General features: G+C 35.7%; 1 long non-coding RNA gene across 1 annotated transcript; it reads right to left on the bottom strand.

The window, feature by feature from the left end:
• Positions 1 to 1,137: 1,137 nt before the first annotated feature.
• On the bottom strand, positions 1,138 to 1,943 carry LOC147654740 (uncharacterized). Its single transcript, XR_015283032.1, has 2 exons — positions 1,707 to 1,943; positions 1,138 to 1,562 (listed from the first exon to the last, which is right to left on the bottom strand). It is a non-coding gene; the product is annotated as an uncharacterized LOC147654740 (long non-coding RNA).
• Positions 1,944 to 6,290: the final 4,347 nt, after the last annotated feature.

Below are 6,290 nucleotides of genomic sequence, written 5' to 3' on the forward strand. Positions count from 1 at the left end.
TATGACAGGTATTGCATTTTAAAATATCTGTTCCCTGGGGATATAAATATTTCCATTGTATTCATGTATCATTTTGCTCAGCATCTGTGGTCTCAGATTTCCCTTTCTATTCACCTTATAAGGCCATTTGATTTGGCATTTATTCTGCTCACCTCTGGAGTCATTCTAAGGCAGCTGGTTAGCCATGGAGAACATAATAAAATTAAAAACAGCAAACAAAATCCCAGAAGGGAATAGGTTCACTACCTCAGGGATCTTTCATTTTATATAAATAAGCAATGCAATTTAGATTCATGGATTGTGAGAATCCAAGCTTCAATTTGCGGATATTACTTCATGCAGAAAAGAAACATGTTTAAGTGGGTAATTCTTTTGATGTCAGAATTAACTTATAAATGTATAAATTATTTGTCAATTTTCCTCTACTTTTGATCAGTCTTCACTACTGTGAATTTATTTTCTGTAAGACAGATCTTTGAGTTTTTGAAATGTTTGGGAATGAAAAGCTGTACTATCAGTGTTAAGCTCAGCTACTCAAATTAATTGGCATTTATTTTACAAATTTCTTCTGTGCAAAATCCAAGAGTAAAATAGTGGAACTTACTTTTAAATCATCCCAGATGTTATTGGCTCAATGGTTATAAACATTACTTTGATTTCTGTGCACTCTGCTTTCTAGTCTTTTAAAAGTTATTGCCTCAGTTACCTGCAAGCTGCATTTTTGTATGAAATCTACACACCTCATAGCCCACTGCAGAATAATCAGAAGTTTGCAAAAGCATATTTAATCCATTGGCACACACATTTTCTTTCATTAGGTATTTCACACTTCATGCCATGAGGTTTTTTACTACATGAAATTAGAATGACTGCCTTAAGAAAGGTTTAGATCCCTGATTTCCTTAGATGAGACTGGAAATTCACTTTTTTCTCAATTTTTTAAAACTCCATTCCCACAAGATGATTTTTTTCTCCATATTATGGTGTATTGACTCTGCCTGAATGCTGGGTGCCCACTGAGCCAGTCTGTCACCCCACTCTACAGCTGGACAGGGAAAATTTGACAAAAGGTTCATAGGTCAAGAGAAGGACAGGGAGAGATCACTCAGACATAACCAGCATGGGCAAGACAGACTTGACTTGGGAAAATTAATTAGTTTAATTTATTACCAAACAAATCAGAACAGAATAATGAGAAAGAAAAACAAATTTTTAAACACTTTCCACCTAAGCACCCCTTTTTCCTGGGCTCAACTTTAACCCCAAATTCTCTTTCTCCTCCCCCACAGTAGTTAGGTGGGAAAGGAGATGGGACTGTGGTCAGTTCATCACAGGTTGTCTTTGCTGCTCCTTCCTCCTCGGGGGAATTCTTCACACTCCTTCCCTGATCCAGTGTGGGGTCCCTCCCATGGGAGACATTCCTTGATGAACTTCCATGAAAACTGGCATATTATTCAGACTTTAATTCCATGATTCTAAATTTCTATTCTTGATAGAATATCATCCTCCATATCTTCAATCCTCACAGCTTCTGAGAATACATAAGAAGTGAACCAAAAAAGCTGTAAAACAAGAAGGCAAAGAAAGAACTCCAAAAATTATTCCCTTAATAAAAAATAAATTTAAAATAGAGACAGAAAAGTAAAACTTATCATTTTGGAGTTAAGTTCATGTCCTGCTGAACATTAGGGACAAATATTGCTCACCCATTTGTCAAGGAAGTTAAGTGCCAGGTCTCTGTGGCTTCTGCCTGCCTATTTTCCTGAAATGCCAGTTAAAAAGCAAACAGAAGCCAGGTGCAGGTATTTGCCACCTTGTGGGAGATGCCTTTCCCCAGAAGGCTCCTTCTTGTAAGACTAAACATGCTTCCCAATGACCTCATGGCCACAACTCACATAGCTGTGTGTGTAACACCATTACTGCCACATGCTCATTCTGCCCATGCCAACCTCAGAACAAACCCAAGTAAAACCATATTGGTTACCAATCAGATAGAAATTTCCAAATTTCAGCTGGGGTGACAGTCTCAGTGAGTGCTGAATAATTAAATGCACCAGATATTTTCATTGTCCAAAATGCATTTAAGCTATTCTAAGTAGGTTTGTTATTCTCATGGCTGAGTAATGGACAAACTTGAACAATTTCCTGTGATACTGTTTTGGAGGCAACACCAAAAGACCAGGAGAAACATCTGATGTAAGCTAAATCTCAGTGTTCAGTGTCAGTGCAGATTTGACAAAAAACTCAAAAGCTTGTTAGCACATTCACAGCATTCCACATTCCAATTACAAAAGGGACAATTAATATCAACTTCAGTCAACTCAAAGTTGACTACTTCAAAATGAGTAACCTTAAGCCCTATATGTATGAAGAGAATGAATGAGGCGCCTCCAGTGGGTAATTCATCTCACCCTAAATCTGGTGTTTTAGACAAGATGAATCACTTTGTGCAGACATGTAATTCATTTCACTGACTTGAAACTCAGTGTTTGAATTTACACAGCTTCCAAGATAGTAAGTTAGATAGGATAAAGGCTGCATAAAACATCTATTATCTGAACTCTTTTATCAGATATCTACATTTTCAGGCATTTTTGTTGGGAATACATGCACAGAAACACCTAGAAAAACAGGTTCCATAATGACAGGCAGATTCTGAGTATTTCAGAATATTTCTGAATATTTCAGAACTTAAAACACAGTCATTACATAGTGTGGTGTTACTAATACCTATAGACATGATAAAGCGCTAGACTATATATATGAACCTTCAGTAAAAAGAGCTCTTTAAGTAGCTCTTTATGTTAATATATGTATAGAGCTAATGAATTTTTTCTAAGCTTTCAAGTACTGAATTCAGTTTATCTCCATGTTTGGAAAGGTAGTTTCTCTCTGTTTGGATTAGAAGACTAAGTTTACTGAAGTGTTCAAATGAGCAAATTCCCACATTGTGTTTGACAAAACTGCCTTTGATCTTTTCTGAGGATTGGTTAAACATAATATGCAGAATTTAGAGTAACCATTTTTTTGACCTGATCTGTGAATATAATTCAGGGAAAGAGACATGTATTCCTGCAGTTTTCAGCCATATGGCCAGTTAAAAATTAAATGTTTTTAGAAAAAATTGTAAAAAACCAAAACCCACTGTAAATACCCACATTTTGTAATTCTTAATGACAAATATGACCTGAATGTTTTGATTAATGCTAAATAGAGGATCAATTTATCAGTAATAGTATAGCATGTCATAGTGAGACACTGCAAACATTAAATATATCTTCCTCTGATTTAGTGAGCTATCATTGAACAAGTAGTATATAAAATTTTTATTCATAGTGTGAATAAAAATGTGAAGTATTGCAAACTATAAAAAATATATATTGCTGCATAAATAAACACTTATATAATCAAAAGCAACAGAGAAAATTTTAAGGAGTTTGTTGACAGAAGGTCTCAAAATCCAGTGGCAAGCAAATACTTAAGTAGCACTTAAAACCAGAGAATTAAAATAAAAGCCCTTAAAGATAGAAGGGAAATACAGATTTATTGTTAACATAACTTAAAAATGCAATGTGGACAAATAGGCAAATACAAAGAAAACTAAACATTTTTTTGTCCCCAGAGTGCTTTTTTCCCCAGTGGTATATTTTCAAATACCTTAATGTGATGCTTCCTTTGAAAGAGGATTATGTTGTAGTTGAACTGTCACTAATCTCCTCCTAAAGCAGGGAACTGAGATTTTGCATATTCTTGACAGGCACTGAAACATCAGCAGAGGTGCCAGCTCAGAGCATAGCATGGGTTCAAGTACTAAAGGTGCTGGAAATCCAATGCCATAAAATGGGAGAGAACTTCATAAAAGCATAGGATTCTGTATTTCTCACAGGAGAGGGAATTTTAATGGAGAGAACCAGGTTTAAAGGCTACCTGTCCCTCTGTCGTGTCTTGACCTCTGAAATTGCCCCTTTGAACCATGTGGTTTCCATCACTTTACAGGAGAGAAGGATTTTGACTGCAGTTTCTTTCACTCTCCCATACTCTTTGGGATGTTTTCAGCCCTGAATGACAATAGAAACTTGAGATCACTGCTTTTGCTCACATCACTTCACAGGACACCACATGTTCCTCATTTCAAAGGATGCGTACTTACTGTGTTCTTCCCCCATGCTGTCTTCCATCTGGAAAGCTGTTTTGGAATCAGCCTATCTAGATGATTTAATCTAATTTCCATGTTGACTTAATGAGCATTAGTGTTTGTGTCACCGTAGCACTTTAGTTGAATTAATCTACAGAATCAGTGTGGCCTAAAAATGTATAACATTAGTGAGAAGGATTATTATGATGCAAGGATGCTTGGGGTCAGATGTTTCTGGTAAAGATGGGAGTGTTAATGCCCTGGTGAAAGACAGTGCTTATCAGAATCGTGTACAATTCTAACTGTCCAAGTTAAAAAGGAAAAAAACCTGTAAGATGTGTAGGTACAATTTATGACAAGGGAACGGAGGGTCTGTTTTACAAAGAGGATCTGTCTTTGCTTTTAAAAGCCTGAAATATGATTGAGCCTTTTATCAGAAGGTGAAAAACTGATCTATAGGGAAAAGCTATAATTAGGTTAGAGGCAAATTTGGTTTAACAGAACAATGAGGTTCTGTAACTACTTCAAGATGTGAGTTATGAGGCAAGCAACGGAACTGCTTTTCAGCTGGAATTTTCTAAGGAAGATGAGACACAGTTGCTTAAAATATCCAGGGTGTGGATCACTGGAGGAGATCTGTCTAACTGCCATGTTGCAGTACCCAAATGCTTCTGATTGTGTTCTTGCATACCATTTGCTAATCCATTTCCTGAGTGCTTTTTCCAAAATCTGTTTACATTTGTAAGTGAAATAAATAATCCTACACTTTGGCTTTTCTTTTGTGAGCTGAACAATAAAATTACTTGAAAAAATTAATTTTAACATCTTTCTAAAAAACTAATAAAACTAATTCTACTTCAAAGAAGTAGAAGCATTTTTCAGAGAAAAATCTTCAAATAGTGATTTTTAATTTTTTTTGCTGTTTGTTTCAAATTAGAGCAGCAACAAACCTCTGAAATTATAGGCCTGCTCATGCAGATCAACTCTAGTTCAACTTAACATATTAATTCATGCAGTTCTGTGTTGTTTAGTTTGGGGGTGCATTTGTGTTGCACACACTGCAAATAGGTATTTTAGATGGATCTTTATGAAATACCAGTGCACACTGAATAAGCAAATTCATCCTTCTACTAGAAACAACACAGCTTAAAAAAAAAAATTAAATTCAAACCTCCTGCTAAATGTGCATCTGCAAATATTAGGTTTGAGAGAAATAAAAGAATCTTCCTGTGCACCTGCAAAAATTGAGTAGAATAATCTTCCCAGTGCTCCAATGATAACCACTGACACTAAGGTAAAAAACTCACAGTATTTATATGAATATAATTTTATATGTACGTATCTGAACCACACTAATAAAGTGTATGAATGAGGCAGCTGCTGATGCATTTAGTAGTCTTACTTGTGAGATTTTCCACATACATGTGTTGTTCGTCTAGAATGTATTTCTAGAATGTATATTTAGAAATATTTTGCTCAGGGAAGATTTTATTACTGCTATGAATATTCACTGCAGAGAAAGAACCAAATGAGTACCAAATTTCCCCTACCTACTGTTAGGTAGGCAATCACACTAATTAATTGAAAATGTGTTGTTTCCTAACTGAACCAATTATGCAGAAAAGGCTGCCTGAGGTTGAGCTAACCACCCTCCCATTAGCACAGCCACAGTGCAAATGACAGGAAAAGAGAAAAGAGTGCAATGAAAAGCAAAACATTAAGCTATTTATAACTGTGCATTAAAAAGGAACCGTGAAAATGAAAAAAGCCAAAGCTACCCGTGGAACAAACAGCCAGGGTGAAAACCCTTCTTCTAATCAAAGTCCAATAGCCAGTTAAAAAAGCTTGTGCTTCATCCTGCCAGCTCTCTCTGATAAAGGAAGGGGTCATTAAGCACCTGTTCCTTCATCAGACTAAGCCTTATGAATCACCACATCAAAATTGTTACTAATATTTTGTATACCAGCACAATAAAAAACAAATGAGATGAGAAGTAACCTTTTTGATTGCTAAAATCAAAGTAAACATATTAATGAGCAAAACATGACAGCTAAACCATTCAAATTCACACATTCACCTGTTTGGTAGGAAAAGATCTCCAGCAAGCTATAAAGATAATATCATGGCATATGCGAAAGGAAAGAACCATTTTAAA

This window comes from Cyanistes caeruleus, chromosome 2, assembly GCF_971803275.1.
Source record: "Cyanistes caeruleus chromosome 2, bCyaCae1.hap1.1, whole genome shotgun sequence".
Classification (NCBI taxonomy): Eukaryota; Metazoa; Chordata; class Aves; order Passeriformes; family Paridae; genus Cyanistes; species Cyanistes caeruleus.